We start from the raw sequence: 22,856 nt of genomic DNA, 5'->3' as shown, positions 1-22,856 counted from the left end.
GGTGCCGCTTCAAAGCATAGGATGGTAACACTCTGCCTGGATGCCAGTGCTTCTGCTGGGGACCCCACATCATCCACTCTGGATAACTGTTGGAGAGAGAGACCAGCTTCCTCCATTCCCAGATGGTGGATCTGCCGCTGGGGAGGAAGGATGACCACCTTCTCTCCCAAACTGTGTATCTGTCGCTGTGGACATGAGCCAGCTGCTCCATCCCCTGTACCCTTATCTTACTGCTGGACAGATTTGTTCCTCCATCTAAGCTCATCCTGTGCAGAAACAGGTTAATCAAGATGAGTAAGCATTTCCTTATGACCTCCTCTTTCTAATGAATGGCTACTCATTAAACAATTAGAGCCTGCAGCTGATCTTCTTCACCAGCAAGAATTTTCCAGTCCACACTACCCGTTTTCTTGGGTGATGGATGCACAGTCCCGGGTGTCTTTTCTACAGACGGTTGCCCACTATCATCCTAGCCTGCATTGACTTTTTTACACTCCCTCACACTCGATAGAGCTGTTGTGAGTTGGATGTTTATGCACTTTTATATCATACTTTAGTTCTGGATCACTCCAGTTTTTTTTTTTTTTTTCATCCTCTAGCACACATGCGCTTTTATTTTTTATTTTTTTCCATAAAAGTTTTTATTTTTCATAAAAGGAAAAGGAAAATACAAATTGCATTTCAGAGTATGCCAGAGTTACAATCAAATAGGTCACATGCGCTTTATTATGTTGATGTATAAGGTGTATGCACTTTTATGAGTATATTCATTCATGTTAATATTTGCACATTCTTGCATTAGTGTCATTCACTTATTTTTTACACCATTTTGTTTGTATTTTGCTTACATGCACATCTTTCAGCGCTGCACTTTTTTTTACACATAGTTAGCTTTGTTTAACCATTTAATTAATTTACTGTTTAATTAGGATTATTGTTAGCTACGTTAATTATATACCTGTTTACAGTTTGTATTGTTAGGGTAATATGATCACAATGGGAATATCCTCCTGTGGGGTACAAAGCATGTGTCTGAGTTTTAATAAACAGTCATTCCTTTGGAGTTTACCTCAACACCTTGTCTGTGTACAATGCTTGGGCTAAAGGCTGGTACTAGCTCTCAGTCTGTGTGGAATGGGAGGGCAGGGGGCTTCCTGCAGTCTGGGACATTCAAACCATCACCGGGATCCGAGGTCGGGATAGCAGAAAATGAGTGATAGAGATACCAGCCACCGTGGAAGACTTGCTTGGCTGACATTCCTTCTGGCTCCAGATCCTGCTTGCTGTTCTACTATGCTCATCTTTGGCTCCCTGATGTTTTGGCTTGTTTGACTATCCATTCTGGTTCCTGAACTCTATAGGGTTATGGAGTAAGGGCACCACTATAGGGTTATGGTGTAAGGACAGCTCCAACACCCAAAGATCAAATTTTCTTCACCTGTTTGACAGGTGCATATTATTAAAATTTTTGACAGCAAGGCCAATTCTTGCTTTCATCAAGAGTAGAGGGTTATGGTGTGAAGGCACCATGGACACACAAAGCCATTGTTTACAAAATAAAGAAAGCATTGCAGGGAAATTTTTATTTTTGTTGGTTTTATAAATGCAATTATTGCTGCAGCAGCTTCTATACACAGTACAAATGTGCCACTCTACAGGTAGACTAGGGTGACTCCCCAGACACTATATCCAGAGGAATTATTCATTTTCATTTTTACTGCTAATTCTCATGTTTATGCCTTCACTTTAAGCATCAGTAAACCACTGTTCATTTAAAAATTATGTTTTTACAATTTTTTATTTCATTGATACATGTCCGCCCAGGGCAGTACCCGGACCCCCATAACCACTGTATGCCCAATTACTTGCATATGATAATTTTTGATTTTTCCAGTTCAGGTCCCATAGACTTCAATGGGGTTTGTTATTCAGTTCTAAACTTTGTGATGTTCTAAAGCTCTGGTGCAAACTGAACAGGGTATTATTTGGCCCATCCCTATTACTTACCACTTTTTTAATAATAAAATACATGGTTTGAGGATAGTGATGGACGAACTTCCGACGGGACGTTTCGTGAACGCAAACCGTGAACGCGGCCAAAAGTTGACTTTAATGGCAGGAGAGCCTTAAAAACCTACAGGTCATATTTTCAGCCACAAAATACTTACTAGATGTGCACACATAGTCCCACCACATGGACACTGACATAACAAAAGTATTAAATGAATCTGGGATCGACAACGGCAAGCATTATTTTTTTATCTGTGAAATTTTGACAATTCAGGAGCACACGAAGGCCATGGAGGAGAGGAAAGGTCAGGACAGGCTATGAAGATGGTGCAGGGGATGATCACCCGAACCGTGATAGAGAGCATTGACACCAGCACAGTGATAGAGAGCACTGACACCAGCACCAAGATAGAGAGCACTGACACCACACCGGCACCGTGATAGAGAGCACTGAGACCACACCAGCACCATGATAGAGAGCACTGACACCAGCACTGTGATAGAGAGCACTGACACCAGCACCAAGTTAGAGAGCACTGACACAAACTAGCACCGTGATAGAGAGCACTGAGACCACACCAGCACCGTGATAGAGGGCACTGACACCAGCACCGACATAGAGGGTACTGACACCAGCACCAAGATAGAGAGCACTGACACCAGCACCGAGATGGAGAGCACTGACACCAGCACCGAGTTAGAGAGCACTGACACCACACCAGCACCATGATAGAGAGCACTGAGACCACACCAGCACCGAGATAAAGAGCACTGACACCACACCAGCACCGTGATAGAGAGCACTGACATCAGCATCGAGATAGAGAGCACTGTCACCACACCTGCACCGTGATAGAGAGCACTGAGACCACATCAGCACCGAGATAGAGAGCACTGACACCACACCAGCACAGAGATAGAGAGCACTGACACCAGCACCGAGTTAGGGAGCACTGACACCACACCAGCACCGTGATAGAGAGCACTGACACCAGCACAGAGATAGAGAGCACTGACACCACACCAGCACAGTGATAGAGAGCACTGACACCAGCACCGTGATAGAGAGCACTGACACCAGCACCATGATAGAGAGCACTGACACCAGCACCGAGATAGAGAGATCTGAGACCACACCAGCACCGAGATCGAGAGCACTGACACCACACCAGCACCGAGATAGAGAGAGAGCACTGACACCAGCACTGAGATAGAGAGCACTGACAGAAGCACTGATACCAGCAGCTCGCTGCCGGACCCAAAAATATGACACCGCTCAACCTCTTCAAACAGGAGGGTACGGGCATATAGTACAGTGTGCTTTTTTTGTACAAGGAAGTGAGCCAAAGGTAGAAAAAAGGTCAGTGTGCTCGATTAAATAAATAGTTTATAGAGTTATGCATATACATGGTCTACTGGTCACATGTGTTGAATTCCTCTGAGATCCATGCCTCATTCATTTTTATAAATGTCATGTAGTCAACACTGTCGTGAGCTAGGCGAGTGCGCTTATCGGTCACGATCCCCCCTGCTGCGCTGAACGTCCTTTCGGACAGGACACTGGACGAGGGGCAAGCCAACAGTTCCATTGCAAATTGGCCAAGCTCTGGCCAGAGGTCAAGCCTGCCCACCCAGTAGTCCAGGGGTTCATCACTCCTCAGAGCGTCCACATCGGCCATAACCTGATGTAGTCGGACACCTGTCAGTCTAGGCATTCCCTGATGCTGGATCCAGGTGACACCTGTCAATGGGTCGGCTGAAAAAATGACCTCATATCAGAAGTCACCAACACATCTTCAAACCGCCCTCTTCTTGCAGGCGCTGTTGGATTGGTACCCGCAACTCTTTCTCTGGGAGTGGGAATTTCTCCTCTGCCAGTGCCCGCAAAAGCAGAATGCAGCAGTTGTCGAAGTAAGGTCTGTAAGTGCTCTATTCTGACAGCCCTCTGTGATGGTGGTAACATTTCTGCCATTTTGCACCAGGGGTCTAAGTACGTTACCGCCCAGTACTGGTCCTTGACCCTTATGTTTTTTATACGGGGGTCCCTGTTAAAACACTGGAGCATGAAGGCCCCCATTTGCACTAAACTGGAAGCGGTGTGGTGGCCTGGCTCCTGCTCATCATCCAGAATAATGTCGTCCTCCTCGTTCTCCTCTCCCCATCCACGCACAACAACAGGGAACCCAGAAAGGTTTAAAGCATGCTCTTCTTGCTCCTCCTCATCCGCCCCGGCACCATCCTCCTCTGACTACTCTTCAGACTCCTGTTGTTGACTTGTCTCAGATAGAGTAGCCCCCCTGGGAATTCATCCAGCATTGTGACTTCCTCATCTTCCTGCTCCTGCTCCTCCACGGCTTGATCAATGACATGACGCAATGCATGCTTCATAAAGAAGGCATAAGGTACCATGTCACTGATGGCGTCATGGCTGCGACTGACCAGTTTGGTGATCTCATCAAATGGCCACAGAAGTCTGCATGCATCGCGCATGAGCAGCCACTGGCGCGGGGAAAAAAACCAAGCTCCCCAGAACGTGTTCTGCCGCAGAGTTCGTACAGGTAGTCGTTAACTGCACGTTTCTGCTGGAGCAGCCTATCAAGCATATAGAAGGTTGAGTTCCATTGTGTCGGGCAATCGCAAATAAGACGTCTGACCGGTAGATTGTGTCGCCGCTGAACGTCAGCAAGGCGAGCCATGGCCGTCTAAGATCTTCTGAAATGGGCCGAGATTTTCCTTGCCTGCTGCAAGATGTCCTGGACCCCAGGGTATTGGACAACGAATCGATGCACGACCAAGTTTAAGACGTGTGCCATGCATGGCACGTGCATAATTTTGCCCTGTTTCAATGCCCTAAGCATATTGGCACCGTTGTCACACACCACTTTACCAACTGTCAAATTGAGCAGTGTTAGCCACTGATCTGCCTGTGAACGCAAAGCTGAAAGGAGTGCAGGACCAGTGTGGCTCTTGGCTTCCAGGCACAACAGATGCAGCACAGCACGGCAGCATCTCACCTGGCATGTCGAATAGGTTCTGGGGAGCAGTGGAAAAGGAGGAGTCAGCCGAGGAGGAGAGGGAGGAGGATGGAGTAGGAGGAGGAGAAGAAGAGCAAGGCCTGCATGCAATCCGTGGCAGTAAAACCAAATCTACACGGGTTACATACTTGACAGCCGTCAGAAGGTTCACCCAGTGGGCAGTAAAAGTGATATACCTTACCTGCCCGTGTTTGCTAGACCACGTGTCTGTGGTCAGATGTATCTTGGCACCAACACTGTGTGCCAGAGATACATTCACTTGCCGCTGAACATGGCTATATAGCTCTGGGACGCCCTTCTGTGAGAAATACTTCCTTCCTGGGACCTTCCATTGTGGTGTTCCAATGGCCACAAATTTTCGAAAGGCCTCCGAGTCCACCAGTTTATATGGCAGTAGTTGGCAGGCTATCAGTTCTGACAAGCCAGCCGTCAACCATTGGGCAAGAGGGTTATCCGGCGTCATCATTTTTTTATGCTCGAACATTTGGCCCACGGGAGCCTGTCTTTTTCCAGAAAAACGTGAGGATGGCATGATGGAAGGTGGAGTGGAGGACAATTGTGAGGAGAGAGGAGAAGGAGAAGTAGAAGATGAGGCTGAACGGTGAGAGCCTGGAGTGTAGCTTTGTGGGTTCCGTTGCTCCCACTGGGCTTGGTGATGGCAGCTCATGTGCCTTCTTAAGGCAGTCGTCCCTAGGTGAGTGTTGGGCTTACCGTGACTTATGCGTTGATTGCAAAGATTGCAGATGGCAACACTATTGTCAGCAACGGACACGTTAAAAAAAAAACTCACTGCGGAGCTATGTGCCGGTTTCCTGAGCGCACCAGATGTGACCGTACATGGTTGATGCCTCGCTCCTGATACATTAGCAGTCTGCTTTGTCCCTCCTGTGCAATGTAAGTTCTTCCTGCTTCTCCTCCCTATCTGCTGGTTCATATCTCCCTCTGAACTCCCCTCCTCTTCCTCTCTTGTGGGCACCCACGTGACATCACTAGACACGTCATCATCGATGTCACCTTCCCCACCGCTATAATTAGAGATCTTGGAGTAGGCAGCAACACCAGGGACCAACCTCCTCCTTGGGCTGATCTGGGTACTGTCGTCAGACTGCTGAGTGGCGGTTGTTGCTACTTCCTCTTCCTGATCCAATGCCAAGAGTGGCTGGGCATCGGCAATGTCTTGTGATGGATCGGAAAACAATTCATGTGACTCAAGCGGAAGGTATATGGTGGTGGTGGTGTTGGTGGTAGTGTCTTTGGGGGTGCACACAGCAGAGAGTGAAGAGGGTGCAGATCGAGAGGATGAGGAAGGTGCAGAACAGTAAGGCTAAGTGAGCCACTCAACCAAGTCTGGTGCGTCCTTTGATGTAATCACATGCACCTTCTGCAATTTGCCACTTTGGCTTAAGTCTGTTGCTCCTGCCCTACTCCTACCACCCCTGCGGAAGGGCCTGCCTCTTCCTCTGCCTGTCATTTTTTAAATGACCCTGTGACAAAAGTCTCTCGAGAAGTGCAGTATGTATGTGGAAGAAGGTATATAACACCCTGCTTCAATCTACCGTTTTTGGGGGCCACTGGTCTATCACACCAGTTATAATACTTTTTTTTATTGTGTTTGTCACTCTGTGTAGTATCGGTGCAGAACCACTCAGCAGTCACAATGCTGCACTGTGGAAATGCACTATACTATGCTTTCTATATGTGCAAGTATTTTATACATGTATTACACACCTATATACTGCACACCAAATAGTACACCTATACCAGTCCTTAAAAGGACATTTGTGGACCTAGTAGCTAGTGTTTGCAGACTGTCCCTCAGTCTATACACTGATAAAAGACAGCTGCAGAATCGGTCAGCAGTCAAGTATAATATTCTTTCTATATTTGAAAGAAAGTAGATTATATGTGTACAACCCTATATACTGTACACCTATACCAGTCCTTAAAAGGACCTTTGTGGACCTAGTAGCTAGTGATTTGCAGACTGTCCCTCAGTCCCTACACTGACAAAAGAGAGCTGCAGAATCGGACAGCAGTGCACTCAGCAATCACCAGCACCCTATATACTGTACACCTATACCAGTCCTTAAACCTTTGTGGGTCCTTAAACCTTTGTGGGTCCTATACACCTATACCAGTCCTTAAACCTTTGTGGACCTAAAGACAGCTGCAGAATCAGTCAGCAGTGTACTCAGCAATCACCAGCACAGCAGTGCACCAGAACCCTACTGTACACCTATACCAGTCCTTAAAAGGACTTTTGGCTTTAGAAAGGAAGTATGCTACTGGTTGGATCAGCAGATGAAACAAACAAACAACAAAAAAATCATCTAAGGATTAGTAAACTACAATATATTACATTTTTGTTTTGGGATTTAATACTGCTTTAACTATTTGGAAAAATCCAGACTTATGGCATGCCATTGGAAATGTGATTACCTCTGTTTTTTTTTTTTTGTTTTTTTTTTGCAGAAAGTTTAAATTATGTTTTTAAAGTTTGTATCCCTCTAAAGAAATTTGTAAATAATGATGGTAGATTGGAAGCAAATGTAGGACATAATCACATAAATGATAGCAGCGGGAAGCTGCAAAACCTCTGTGCCTGTGGTATTACATTGGATTAGAGGCATTTACTTCTTGCTTCACTATCTTAACCTAGAAACAAAATTTTCCAAAACTAAGAGGCTCCCCAGTGCAGTGATGTCCATTACTGACTGATGACTAATGTTTAATTCTGCCCAGACATTATAGCAACATATCATTTTAAGAAGTAAAAGCCATGTATCTGTGCCTTTTCTTAAAAGTATATTTAGAGTTGTTTTGAATATAACACTTTTTGGCATTGAATATTCTTGTTCAGGTTCTCAGTACTGTATATTGAAAATTACATTTATATTTGTTATTTTGACATGCCATGTTTTTTGTGCTTGGCTTGAGCATGTAGTAAAAACCTACATATCATTATGCACCACATCATCTTGCTGCAAGCTTAAAACTAAAAGCATTCTCTTTATTTTCTCAGAAGGTGGCAGAAAAAAAAAGATATTTCTCCAGCAATAGAGGATGCCGCCTTCTGGCTAAATTACACAGTTACATAGTTACTGTACATAGTCTGGTTGAAAAAGACTCTAGTCCATCCAGTCCAACCAATAAAGTTCAACTAAGTGACATATGATAATGTGAAAAATGACACAAACCAAACGTTTAGTAGACATGTGCACACTGAAATATTTTGTTTCAGAATTTCGTTTTCGTCTGAAAAATTAATTTATTTAGTTACTCCCGAAATTTATTTATTTTTTGTAAATAGTATTTTATTTGATTCAAGCATAACATAACAATAAGGTAGCATTTTCCCTATCAATAATAGCTTTTATCTGTATAACAAGACAGTGAGATGGTGGTTCTTTGTAGGTAGAGCGGATGGAGCTTAAAAACTGTTGCTCTTGAAAAATTTGTGTCTGCTCGTAGTTTGGTTTGAGTTGAGCTTCATATTTAGGGGGGGGGGGGCACATCAGTCAGCTCTGAGGGTGGCTCCCACTTCAGGGCCTCCATCAAACCTCCCTCGGCGCGACGCCCCGGTCCGTGCCCCCTCCTCATCCCTCTGTTTCCATTTTGAACCGCACATCATCAGTGCCATTATTCAGGGCACTCATGTGCGCGTATTGGGCCTCACCACGAGCAGGCATCCTAACTGTTTGCGGACAGCCATCATCAGTCTTGTCTGCATTAATCATTGTAATTAGCAACCGTTGGAAAGAAATAGAAAAGTTGCAGGGGGAAAAAAAGCAGATGACGACAGTGACAAGGGGACAGGGACCCCAGGTTCTGTCATTAGGATGGACTCGGGAAAGGGGGGGGACTGGGATAGGAAGAGGGGGGGGAGTTCAGAGTCTCATCTTTGCGCCCAGAAGGTTTACCTTGCCCGCACCGGACCACTAGCCACTCAGTCATCATGTAGTGGAGGAGGCAGGAACCACCGCACAGTAGCTCAGTGTCTGTGGCCCATGCCCCCCCCCCCCCGATGAGGGGTTGTCATCAACTACTTTTAGCGTCCTACCATGGCCTATAGCTGGGTCTACTATTAGTAATAGAGATTCATCCAGACTTGAGGGGATGTGATTGTGAACAGAGAAGTAATCTGTCCAGAGAGCCCACAGGGCCATGTGCCTTTCTCTAGTACCTTTACAGGTCGCAATCCATTCTTCCGCATCCCTGATCTGATCTGTCCTGCACATCCATTCCCTCCCATTTGGTATCTGCATTTTCTTCCAGAAAATAGGGAATAGCCGTCTTGCGGCGTCTAGTAGGTGAGGAAGTGTATTCTTTTTATAACGACTTATAGGTATGGAAGGGACATGCAGGAGAAAGTAGAGACCGGAGAGACCGGAGAGAGGGGAATATCTATCCCCAGGACTTCCTTCATCTGATTTTTAATGACTTCCCAGTATGGAGTGATTATGGGGCAATCCCACCATATGTGTAGGAGGGTTCCCGGCCTCCAAATCCCCACCAGCACCTATCAGAGCTATTGGGGTACATTTGTGCTAAATTTGCTGGCACTCTGTACCAGCACGATAGTAGTTTGTAATTTGTTTCTTGCATTTTGGAGTCAGCAGAGCTGCAGTGTGTCATCTGATACAGGCATGACAGTTGGGAACTTGTGAATTCCTGCCCTAGATCTCTTTCCCATAGCCGTATATAGGTGGGTTTGGAGGCCGAGGATCCCAACAGTTGGTACAACTCCGACACCATCCGTGGGATTGGTTCATTCGCTATGAATAGGCCTTCGAAAGGCATAAGTGTCACGAGATCTCTTATCAAGCTACTATTTGTTTCGAAAAAGTGGTGCAACTGTCTGTACTTCCAGAAGTTCAATTGTGGTTTCCCGGTCCTGTCTGCTAAGGAGTCGTAGAGTATCAGTTTGCCATTCCGCAGTAGTTTCCTACAACTAGCATTCCTATCATCAACCTATGTACCAAAGAAGCCTGCACTTTCCCCAGGGGGGAACCAAAGGACCCCTCCCAGCAGTGCCAAGAGTGACATGGGCGGGCTAAGCCTCTTATTAGGTTAAGTTTATCCCATGTCCTAAGTGTCAGGAGTGTCAGGGGGAAGGTTCTGTCGGGTGTGGGTGATATAGGACAAGCATTGTTTTAATCATATTTTGTTCTGTATATGTTTGTTTATTAATACACCAGGAGGACATTGTTTAGCCCATTTGTACTTCCTGGTAATATTATGTACATCGTGTAATTTATGAATAAAAATTGTATATTATTGTGTCCATTTGTGTCCGAAGTTGATGGTCATTTAAAATCCCACTCATTCAGGGGGAAGCCTTTTTTTGATAAGTATATAGGGATTGGACCACTTCACCGTTATTTGACCCATTTTCAGTTCTTTTCTCGTTTATAAGGTTCTGTCGGATAGCCCCCGTGCTCTCTCAGGAGCCAGGGTGCATATGCTAGGTTCCTTCCAGCCATAAACGTTTCCATTGTGAGCCAAAGCTTGGTTTGGTCATGAAATCGTCAGTTAAGCAATCTTTGGAGGACTATAGCCTGGTAGTACCTCTGTAGGTCTGGGACCCCTAGGCCACCCAAGGGCTTTGGACGTTTCAGGACTCCAAGAACTATATATGGTTTCTGGGAGTTCCATATGAACTTACTGAACATGTGGGATATGTGATTAAAGACGGTTTTGGGTAGGGATATAGGGAGCATTTGCATATAGAACAGGATTCTGGGTAAGACATTCATTTTGATTACATTCACTCTTCCTAGCTATGTGAATGCGGTTTTCGTCCAGTGTAGCAGGTCTTGTTTAACTTCTGATATCAATTTAGGGTAGTTCGTCGTGTACAGTGTGTCAAAGCTGTCTGTCAATTGTATGCCTAGGTAGCGAAGAGAGTTCTTGGCCCATGTAAAGGGAAATTTTGTTTTCAATATGTCAGTCATGTTCGGGGGAAGTTGTATGGGCAAAATTTCAGACTTTGTGTAGTTGATTTTGAAATTTGTAATTGTCCCGAAGTGTTGGAGTTCTGTCAGTAGGGCTGGCAGCGAGGTCAGGGGGTTTGTCAGGTGGAATATTACATTGTCTGCATATGCAGAAAGCTTATGCTCAACCGTCCCTATCGTCAGGCCAGTTATGTTTGGGTTCACTCTCACTCTACGCAGCAAAGGCTCCAATGCTAGTGCAAAGAGGAGGGGTGACAGTGGACACCCTTGTCTCGTACCATTCCTAATCAGGAATGTGGATGAAAGAGTGTCGTTTACTTTGACCTGTGCTTTGACCTGTACTTTGACCTGTGCTATATAGGGCATGTATCCAATTTAGCATGTTAGAGTCTAGACCCCATGTAGCGAGAATGCAAGTAGGACCAATCAATGCGGTTGAATGCTTTCTCGGCATCCGTGGAGTGAATTAAGTAGGGGGGTGGTGTTCCTGTTTCCTGGCCCAGTGAATGAGCTGAATCGATCATATAGAGTTGTCTCTGGCTTCTCTTCCAGTGATGAAACCCGTTTGGTCTAAGTGGACCACTTGGGGTATAAGGTGTTTTAGTCGGTTTTCTAGGATCTTCGCCAGTATTTTAACTTCAGTGTTTATTAGTGATATGGGACGATAGCTTGACGGGGTGATTGGGTCTTTCCCTTCTTTCGGTATGACCGATATATGCGCTAATAGGGCTTCTGGGGGGATGCAGTTACCCTTTGTCAGGGAATTGAAATATTTGCACATCTGGCTAGCCAGTATCTAGGAGAATTTTTTATAATAAGCCTTAGTGTAGCCATCTGGGCCTGGGCTTTTGCCATTGGGGAGTGCTTTTATAGTGGATAATATCTCCTCAACGTTTATGGGGAATCTAGTTCAGTTTGTTGGTCTTCGGTCAGACCCATTCGTGTGTAGGTATTCTAGTATTTTACTTGTTTTGTCCGCTATGTCTTCTGGGGCCATGTCAGCGTCTAGGTTGTATAAGGTAGCATAATAGTCACGGAACCCTGCAGCTATTTGGGAAGATTTGTACATCAAGTTTCCTGAGGGAGAGCAAAGTTTATGTATTTGCGTTTGGGCTCTTTTTTTTTTTCCGCAGTGCTCTCGCTAACATGCGGCCCCACTTATTGTACAGTTCATAATATTTGTGTGACAGGTATCTTAACTGCTTCTGTGCCTGTCTTTCCAGTAGGCGAGAAAATAATTCCCTAAGCTCTGTCAGTTCCTTAAGGGCCTCGGGGTCGCTATTATGCTTGTGTTTAAGTTCTGCCTGCTGGAGTGCGGTAAGTACTTTATGGAAATCTGCCTGTCGTTCCCGCTTAATTTTGGTGCCCAGGTCAATCAGTGGTCCCCGTACTACTGCCTTGTGGCATTCCCATATCGTTCCCTCTTGCAGGTCTGCAGTGGGATTTTCTCGAAAATATTGTTGCAGAGTTTCTAATACCTTTGACTCTACCACAGGGTCGTCCAACATATTTTCATTGATTCGCCAGGTCCAGGCCCTATGTACACCTGGGGACAAGGCGAGAGTGAGAGTAATCGGGGCATGGTCTGATATTGTTATATTGCCGATGGACGAGAGCTGTAGCAGTTCCAAAGTGGGCCGGATTTGCGGAAGCATCTAAGGAAGGCATGTGTATGTGTAGGTCGTCCGTGTGATGTGTCTAATGAGGGGTTAGGGCTGACATTAAAGTCACCACCTAGGACTAGGAAGCTGTCACGTACCTAGTAGTTGAGCCTGGAATGCAGGAAGCGGCCCCCCGTATCCCCTGGCTAATGAACCCCTGGAGATGGAGACAGGTATTCAAAAGTTCAGGGGGCACAAGTGCCTGGCGGATGGAGACCGGTCCGGATAAGCAGCAGGGCACTGACAGCGAGTAGGTAGAGCTGATGGTACTTGACTGTAGCAGGCAGGCACAAGTGGATAGACTGGCGGGCAGGTGGACGTCAGGAAATACAGGAACCCCAACGGGTAAGCAGGAACAGCAGGGTCAGGTGCAGGCCAGGTCAGCAGGGATCGATCAGCAAGGTACAAGAGGATGAGGCAGAGACGTGGTCAGACAAGCAGAGGTCGTAGGCAGGCAGCAACGGATCAGGGTCAAGGAACAAGCCGGGTATCAGGAACCAAAGTAACAGGTACAGGTACAGAAAGCAAGGTCACGGACACGCTGTAGACTGGACAGCACGGATGGGAAGGAGCAAGTGCCTTAAGAAGACCTTAGGGCGCCAAAACGGTCGTACAACGGGTCAGCGTGCCCCCGCGAGTAGACGTGCGCCCGTTCGTGACCCCACGTGTGTGCGTGCGCTCATTCATGTTGACGCGAGTGCGTTCGTTCGCTTTAGCGCGCGTCAAGGGGAAACGACGGGTTCTCCACGACAGGTTTCTACGGGTAAGTCTCCTGTGTACGGCCGAAACGCCAGGGTGATCGTGACATTGCCCCCCCCCAAGGGGCAGCCTCTGGATGCCCAACTGAGCCAACTTATTCGGGTGGGAATTCTTGAAGGCACGGATGAGTCTCTTGGCATGGATGTTAGCTTCTGGCTCCCAGGAGTTCTCCTCAGGTCCGTACCCCTTCCACTTGACCAAGAATTGGACCTGGTTCTTTCTCTTCCTACAGTCCAGAATGGCCTCGATTTCAAACTCGATCTCCCCATTGACCAACACGGGTTCCGGGGGACTGGAGATCCTGTCAGCGAAGGGATCCGCGACTGCGGGTTTGAGAAGTGACACATGGAACACTGGATGAATTCGGAAGGATTCAGGAAGTTTGAGTTCAAACGCCACATCATTTAATTTCCTCTTGATCGGGAAGGGACCCACGAATTTCGGGCCCAACTTCTTGGAGGGGCAGGACAGTCTAAGATTCAAGGTGGACAACCAGACCCGATCCCCAACCTTAAGATCCAGCTCCCCTCTTCTCCTTCTGTCGAAGACTTCCTTGTTATGCTCCTGTGACCTGGCCAGGGTTTCTTGTAAGAGCTTGTTATTTTCTTCAAAGAAGTTAAGTTTCTTCTGAACCGCTGGTACCGAACACTCGGGAAGACTGCCAGACAAAAACAACGGATGGAACCCAAAGTTCGCATAAAAAGGGGACTGCTTGGTGGCCGAGTGGATTGTGTTATTGTAAGCGAACTCAGCCATCGGTAACAGAGAGACCCAGTCGTCTTGGGAGAAGGACGAAAAACAGCGAAGATACTGTTCCAGTGTCTGATTCGTCCTCTCGGTCTGACCGTTGGTCTGCGGGTGGTAGGCTGAGGACAGGCAAAGATCGATCTTCAGAGTTCCACAGAGCGCCCTCCAAAATCTTGAGGTGAACTGCACCCCCCTATCAGATGTGATGTTGGCGGGAATGCCATGAAGTCTCACAATTTCCTTAACAAAGGCGTTAGCTGTCTCTGCGGCTGAGGGGGTGCCCTTCATGGGCAAGAAGTGAGCCATCTTGGTGAGTCTGTCGACTACGACAAAGATCGTTGAATGGTTCTCCGAAGGGGGGAGTTCGACGATAAAATCCATGGAGATCATCCTCCATGGTCTATCAGGAACAGATAGCGGTCTTAGTAGACCCCAGGCTCTTGACTTGTCGCCCTTACTCCGAATACAGGTGGCACAGGCCTGTACATACCTCTTGCAGTCGTCCTTCATCCGTGGCCACCAGAATGTACGCCTGAGTAATTCCAGGGTTTTGAATACCCCAAAGTGGCCAGCCAGAGGATGGTCATGACAGGAGGCCAGAACCAGAGTCCGAACTGCCTAGGGAACAAAGATCCTGTTCCCATGCCACAGAAGGTCATCGCTGGAAGACAACGGGGCACCGGGTGGAGGTGTAGCGCCTATGGAAGCCCGCTTGACCTGAGACACCACATCTCCCTGGAGTAGAAGAAAGTTCCCAGCAGAAAGGATGGTATCGGTAGGTGGCAAGTTTTCCGGCTGACTAAACATGCGGGATAAAGCGTCTGGCTTAGTATTCTTGGATCCGGGACGGTAAGTGATGTGGAATACAAATCTTGAGAAAAAGAGTGCCCACCTGGCCTGACGAGGCTTCAATCTCTTAGCTGTCTTTAAGTATTCCAAGTTTTTGTGGTCGGTATAGACCAGGATTGGATGGATAGCCCCCTCCAGCAGGTAGCGCCACTCCTCGAGTGCAGACTTAATTGCTAATAACTCACGATCTCCGACGTCGTAATTTCTTTCGGCCTCTGACAATTTGCGAGAGAAGAAAGCAACCGGATGGAGTAAGGACTTGGGTCCCTGCCTCTGGGAAAGTATCGCTCCGACTGCTATTTCTGAAGCGTCAACTTCGAGGGTATACGGTAGAGCGGGATCGGGGTGCTTCAGGACCGAAGCCGAGACAAACAAATCCTTCAGGGTCTTGAAGGCCTCTTGTGCTTCGGGGGTCCAACGGAACCTTTGGCCCTGCTTGGTCAGCCCGGTAATGGGGGCGATAATAGAAGAGAATCCCTTTATGAATTTACGATAGAAATTAGCGAAGCCCACAAATCGCTGAACTCCCTTCCTATCGGAGGGGGCAGGCCAGTCCTGGATTGCGGAGATCTTCTGGGGATCCATCTCTACCCCTCTAACCGAGATGACCAGGCCGAGGAACTGAATACTCTGCTGTTCGAAAACACATTTTTCGGGCTTGGCGTACAAACCGTGAAGGCGGAGACGGGTCAGAACCTTCTTAACATGTTCCCGGTGGATGGCTAGAGTGGAGGAAAAGATTAAGATGTCATCCAGGTAAATAATTACAAACAAATCAAGATAATCTCTAAAAATGTCATTCACAAAATGCTGGAACGTGGCTGGGGCATTACACAACCCGAATGGCATCACTAAGTATTCGTAGTGCCCGAAGCGGGTACGGAAGGCTGTTTTCCACTCATCACCCTTTCTAATACGGACGAGGTTGTAGGCACCCCGAAGATCCAGCTTTGTGAACAACTTAGCGGAACCCAGTCTCTGAAAAAGTTCAGGTACTAACGGCAGGGGGTAGCGATTTTTAATGGTGATCTTGTTTAGAGCCCGATAGTCCACACATGGGCGCAGGGAGTGGTCTTTCTTTTCCACGAAGAAAATCCCAGCGCCAGCTGGGGAGGTAGAGGGTCGGATAAATCCTTTTTCAAGGTTATCATCCAAGTAGGACTTCAGGGTACTCAGTTGAGACTCGGATAGAGGAAAGATTCTTCCGAAGGGGATTTCTGCCCCCGGGAGCAGTTCTATAGGGCAATCATATGGCCTATGGGGAGGAAGAGTCTCTGCCCCCTTCTTACTGAAGACATCTAGAAAAGCATGGTATTCCTTGGGTACAGCTTGTCGGGTTTCATCATCCGATTCCAGGCAGAGAAGGGCCGAGGAGTCCCCGTTGGGAGTCGAACAGCAATGCTGGAGACAGTAGTCCGAGGGGAATTCAATTATTCCAGTGGCCCAATCAATGCGTGGGTTGTGTGCCTTCAACCAAGGCATACCTAGAATGATGGGGAACAGAGGAGACTGGATGACGTCTAGGCAAAGGAGTTCTTGGTGAGTTCCGGCGATGACAGCGGATAGGGGGCTAGTCTCCTGGGTAACTGGTCCTGATCCCAAGGTAGACCCGTCAGCCAGGTATACCGAGAGCCCCTTCTCTCTCGGTCTAAGGGGAATCCTGTTCTTTCGGGCGAAGGACGAGTCTACAAAGCCACTGCATGCCCCGGAGTCAATAACTGCGTGGGTTGGAATAGTCCTTCCTGGAAGCTGTAAAAGAACAGGAACAGCCAGATGAGAGGTGTTATCAGACAACACAGGTGAGGGAACAGGTGGAACAAGGAGGCACTTACGCATTTTAGCTGGGCAAGAGCGAACAAAGTGCCCTGGTTCTCCGCAATACAGACAGAGGTTGTTGACCCGGCGACGTTGGCGTTCTTCTGGAGTCAGAGATGGGCGGAGTAGCCCCAGCTGCATGGGTTCCGGGGTGTCCAATGTGGATGCGGCTGGAACAGGAGGAGTTGGGTGACTAGGCACCCGTGGTAGCATCCAGATCGGGCGAGTAGTTGTGGAAGAACGTTCTTGGCGGCGTTCCCTCAAACGCCTGTCAATTTGGACAGAGGTGTCTATCAGGGCTTCCAGAGTCTCAGGGACACCCACACGTGCCAACTCATCCTTCAGAGCCTCGGAGAGGCCCATGCGGAACTGATACCGCAGGGCCGCGTTGTTCCAGTCTGTGTCTGCGCTCCATCGTCGGAACTCTGAGACGTAGTCCTCCACAGGCCTGCGACCTTGTTGCAGGGCATGTAAGGCTGCTTCTGCGGTTGCAGCGAGTTGGGGATCCTCATAGAGTCTGGACATTGCCTGGAAGAAGGTATTCATGGAGTCTAAGGATGGGTCCTTTCGTTCCAACAGACGGTGTGCCCAGGCCTGAGGTTCATCTGTTAGCAGAGAGATGATAAATCCCACCTTCGTCGCCTCAAGGGAGAAGGTCCTAGGCTGCAGGGCGAAATAGAGTTCGCCGGAGTTGCGGAAAGCCCTGAACTTGTTCCGGTCTCCCGCGAATCGTTCCGGAGTTGGGACCCTGGGTTCGGGTGGCATCATCACGACTGACGGTGGAGCATGGGCCCCTGGAGCAACTGGTGCAGAAGCGGATAGCGCCTGGACTTGTTCCTCCAGTCTACCGTAGCCTTCCTGTAGACTCTTAACTGCCTGAGTAAGGCCGGCCAGGTGGTGGCAAAGCTCGTCCATGGGGGAGGCTCCCTGCGCAGGCTCGGACATGGCTGTCCAGTACTGTCACGTACCTAGTAGTTGAGCCTGGAATGCAGGAAGCGCCCCCCCCCCGTATCCCCTGGCTAATGAACCCCTGGAGATGGAGACAGGTATTCAAAAGTTCAGGGGGCACAAGTGCCTGGCGGATGGAGACCGGTCCGGATAAGCAGCAGGGCACCGACAGCGAGTAGGTAGAGCTGATGGTACTTGACTGTAGCAGGCAGGCACAAGTGGATAGACTGGCGGGCAGGTGGACGTCAGGAAATACAGGAACCCCAACGGGTAAGCAGGAACAGCAGGGTCAGGTGCAGGCCGGGTCAGCAGGGATCGATCAGCAAGGTACAAGAGGATGAGGCAGAGACGTGGTCAGACAAGCAGAGGTCGTAGGCAGGCAGCAACGGATCAGGGTCAAGGAACAAGCCGGGTATCAGGAACCAAAGTAACAGGTACAGGTACAGAAAGCAAGGTCACGGACAAGCTGTAGACTGGACAGCACGGATGGGAAGGAGCAAGTTCCTTAAGAAGACCTTAGGGCGCCAAAACGGTCGTACGACGGGTCAGTGTGCCCCCGCAAGTAGACGTGCGCCCGTTCGTGACCCCACGTGTGTGCGTGCGCTCGTTCATGTTGACGCGAGTGCGTTCGTTCGCTTTAGCGCGCGTCAAGGGGAAACGACGGGTTCTCCACGACAGGTTTCTACGGGTAAGTCTCCTGTGTACGGCCGAAACGCCAGGGTGATCATGACAGAAGCCCTCTTTGAATTCTGCCAGGCGGTCCATAACTGTCTCTAAAAAGGTCAGTTGATTCGAGTTAGGGACGTAAATGGTGGCAAAAGTGTATTTCGTGCCCGCAATGGTACCTTTTAAAAAAACATATCTTCCTTGTGGGTCTATGAGGGTGCCCCCGGGTTGTAAGGGGCAGTGTTTGTGGACAGCAATTGCTGTGTCTCTGGATTTGCTATTTGGCGATGTGCTTACATAACACTGATTATAGAGGTGGATGGGCAGTTTGGGTATTGACTGATGGGTGAAATGTGTTATTTTTATTTATTTTGTTTAAAAAAAATTTAAAAATGCATTCGTCCCAAAATCCAAAATAATGAAGGTCATATCTGTTATTGAAGGCTTATGGTGTCTGTCGAATGTTCTAAGAAGATTTGACAGAGAAGCTAAACTGTACGACGCCTCAATCGTACATTTCTATAGCTATAGTAGAAGTCAAATATTGTATGACCCTAGTCATACAATATTATTACTAGTCAACCAACATTAGAATTCTTCTATAGCCTATGGGCGGAGCATTTGACCATAAATGTTCGCTCGTAGTGACTGTTTCCTCTAATCTTCATGTTGAATCTTTTCTCTCTATGTTGAATAATCTTGGACTAATAGAGTTAGGTTAGGCACATTCAACCTTTTTTCCTATTGTCTCTATAATGTTGAATCTTTTCTCTCTACGTAGAATAATCTTGAACTAATAGAGCTAAGGTTAGGCACATTCAACCACAGGTTCGATGGACACAGATCACTATTGTCAGCGTCATGTCGAATCTCCTATCTATATCGAACTGTTGCAATGAAAACAAAAATAAAGCATTTGTTTATGTCAGATCTTTTGGTTTTCGGATTCTGCACATTCGTGTAAAACGATAATGAAGATACCCGAAATTTGGACGAATACGAATGCACATGTCTGGACATTAGGTCAATTTACATCTTTGCAGTGTGTTTATTTGAATTCTCTTCCTAACACACCCAAAAAAATGTGCATGGCTATTATTAGCAATGCAGGGAATCACAACACATGGCAGCACATTACCCAGAATTGTGGTGCATTGGAGTACCATTTAAAATAAATGACAACTTAGTGCACCAACATGCATGTTATATTAAAGCGGGAGTTCCGCCGTTTTTTTTTAAAGTCAGCAGCTACAAATACTACAGCTGCTGACTTTTAAAATAAGGACACTTACCTGCCCAGCGCGCCCGCGATGTCGGCACCCGAAGCCGATCTCTCGATCAGCTCTCGGGTGCTGCCGCAGCCATCTTGGGTATGGGAATCAGGAAATGAAGCCTTGCGGCTTCACTTCCCGGTTCCCTACTGCACATGTGCGAGTCACGCTGCGCAATAAGGATGGTCCCTGCTGTCTCTGGGATCCGTGTGTTTCCCAGCAGACAGCGGGGGACCTGCAGGAAGTGGCATAAATAAACACAGATTCTGCGGATATCTATGCCGGAAGTGGGTGCAAATACCTGTACTATACAGGTATCTGCACCCCCCTCCCCCCTGAAATGTGCCAATTGTGGCGCCGGAGGGGGGGAGGGGTCCAATGAGCGGAAGTTCCACTTTAGGGTAGAGCTCTGCTTTAATTGATGTGCATTACTACAATGCAACTGTGTAAATTCTTCCTTTGGGTTAGGGGGCCCTAACATCACTAAAGGGTCACTGAACCATACGTTTGTGTTTTGGACACACTGGATGTAATTGTAGCCCATTTAAAATGAATGGATTTCTGTAATCCAAGCACATTAATTTGCTTGACTTCTTCAATACTGGGCACTTTTACACCCTTCCTGCCCATGCCACACACTTTGAATGACAATTTTGTGCTCATGCAACACTGTACCCATAAAAAATAATTTAATATTTTTATTTTTATTACAAAAATAGAACTTTCTTTTGGTGGTACTTAATCACCAGTGGGTTTTTATTTTTTTGCTAAATAAACAAAAAAAGACAGAACATTTTGAAAAAAAAGGTGTTTTCTTTTTTCTGTTATACAATTTTGCAAATAAATAATCTTCCATCATAAATTTATATCAAAATGTATTCTGTTACATTTCCTTGGTGAAAATAACCCAAATCAGTGTATATTATTTAGTCTGTAGTAAAGTTATAGAGTTCACAAACTATGGTATATACCATATATGTATATCTGGTTAATGCACACAAATGTACATGTGTCTTCTGTGTATGTAATGATTTAAAAAAAACTGTAGGCATGTTACAGGAGGTGGTCAGAGAATGGAAAAAAGCTACAGAAGATATTTATTATTCTTCTTGATATAATTCATATATAGCATATTTAATACAATATTTACTGGCAGAAAAATAAAATGTTTTACTATCCAAAGTTAAAAGAACAAGCAGAAGATGTATTAGATGGAAAGATGAAAAAATGACTGAAGGTCCACTTTAAGTACCAAAAGGCCACATGCAGCCCTCAGACAGCAGGCTGGACAACAAAGTATTAGATAATCTGTTCCTGTATCATGTGATGCTGCTCCAAAGGATACTTCTTTGCAGAGGGATTATCTGCATAACACTGAATCTGAGGTTATCATCATCATCTTGGCTTTACTACCTAGTGTGTCACTGATCAGGAGCCAGGATGTATAATAAGAATTCATTCTTTTCAAACATCACTGGCTGCTTGATTACACCAGGTAGGCTGTTGACTTAGTAGTTACTCCAGGATGTAGGTGAGATGTCTGGAGCCTGCACCTTAAATATACTCAGGAAGCACACCTTTTATGTTTATTTCTTGTGCATGGGTTTGCTTTATAGTAGTTTAAATGACAGCATGGTTTTTACTTATGTTTACTTACTTATGAGCTGTAGTGTATAGAAAATGCTTTTATGTCGTGGATGGAAACAAAAAGGCAGCAAGTCACATAATTGTGCATCTTAGAATAGTCATTAGTTGAGATTCCTTCCTTTACTTCAATGCAGAGAATCCATGGGAAATCACACAGAACAATCTTCTTCTTCTTCAGGAGATCATGAGGACTTTATTGATAGTCATCAGATTCCAGCTGGTGGAGTGATACCTTTATTTATAACAGGGCCTCACTAAGGCCGGATTCACACTGGTACAACAAATGCTCCGACATTGGGAGCTCATGACGCATGACGTTTGAAAATCAATGTTTCCCTATAGGAGCTGTCTTAACTGGTCCGATACAAGTCGGTCCGACTTAGAAAATGCTCCCTGCACTATTTTGGTTTGCCTTTCGTCCTACTTCAGCCTGTTGAATATCATTGAATTCGGATCAAAGTCCTAACTGATCTGACTTTGGAATGCGACTTGTGCTCTGATGATCGCCCCATGCCAATATAAGTAGTGGCACACAACGCACCCAGCATTAGAGTGGGAGAGAGCGCCAAGTTAACATTGGAAGAAGAACAGAGGGAGAAGACAGTGGAGAAGACCCAGCAAAATAGTGAGAAGATAGCTTAGAAGACCCGGCAGTAGAGGCAGAAGACAGCGGACAGAGGGAGAAGAACCGGAGAGAGAGAGTGGAGAAGACCCAGAGAGGGGAGAAGTGCCGGCAGAGGCAGAAGACATCAGCAGAAGGAGGCAGAAGAGCCAGAGAGAGAAGAAGTCAGAAGAGACGCCGGAGCTGCCATAATAAATTACATTAAAAAACTGTGTACTGCGTTTTATTTTTGACACTTTTTTATGTGAATGGGTAGGGGAATAATGTACCCCATACTCATTGACATAGGGTGAGGGGCCAGAATCTGGGGGCCCCTTGGTAAAGGGGGCTTCCAGATTCTGATAAACCCTCCCACCCGCAGACCCCGACAACCAACAGCCAGGGTTGTCAGGAAGAGGCCCTTGTCCTCATCAACATGGGAACAAGGTGCTTTGGGAGGGGGGCACAGGGCCCCCCCTGCCCCAAAGCACCCACCCCCCCATGTTGAGGGCATGCAGCCTGGTATGGTTCAGGAAGGGGGGTGCTCCATACTAGACCGAAGGACCTGGTAAGCTTTTGGAGGGGGAGCCCATGCCATTTTTTTTACATTTTGCATGGCGTTCCCCCTAAAGATTCCTACTAGACACAGTGCCTGGTATTGTCAGAAATCAAAGTTGGATCCCTGTACATTGAAGTCGAGTGCATGTCGGACTTAAAGTCGCAGGACAAAGTGAGATCCAAAGTGGTACGACAGTCATGTCATACCAGTGTGAACCCGGCCTAACACCTGCTGGAGGCTAGACCCCTGCTTAGTTTACCTGTCAGTTGATAAAGTTCAAGCATATTGTATCATTGAACACCTGTGCATAGGAACCTAAGCAATCAACCTAACA

At 46.9% G+C, this 22,856-nt stretch overlaps 1 protein-coding gene across 2 annotated transcripts in view; it reads left to right on the top strand.

The window, feature by feature from the left end:
• KCNT2 (potassium sodium-activated channel subfamily T member 2) overlaps nt 1–22,856 on the top strand; it is a 1,477,061-nt gene that overhangs the window by 736,372 nt on the left and 717,833 nt on the right. The window lies entirely within an intron of this gene.

The sequence above is a fragment of the Lithobates pipiens genome, unplaced genomic scaffold (assembly GCF_037356315.1).
Source record: "Lithobates pipiens isolate NorthernLeopardFrog02 unplaced genomic scaffold, aLitPip1_a1.2 Scaffold_23, whole genome shotgun sequence".
Classification (NCBI taxonomy): Eukaryota; Metazoa; Chordata; class Amphibia; order Anura; family Ranidae; genus Lithobates; species Lithobates pipiens.
The sequence above is the reverse complement of the archived record's forward strand: the minus strand, read 5'-3'. Positions and strand labels throughout refer to the sequence as shown.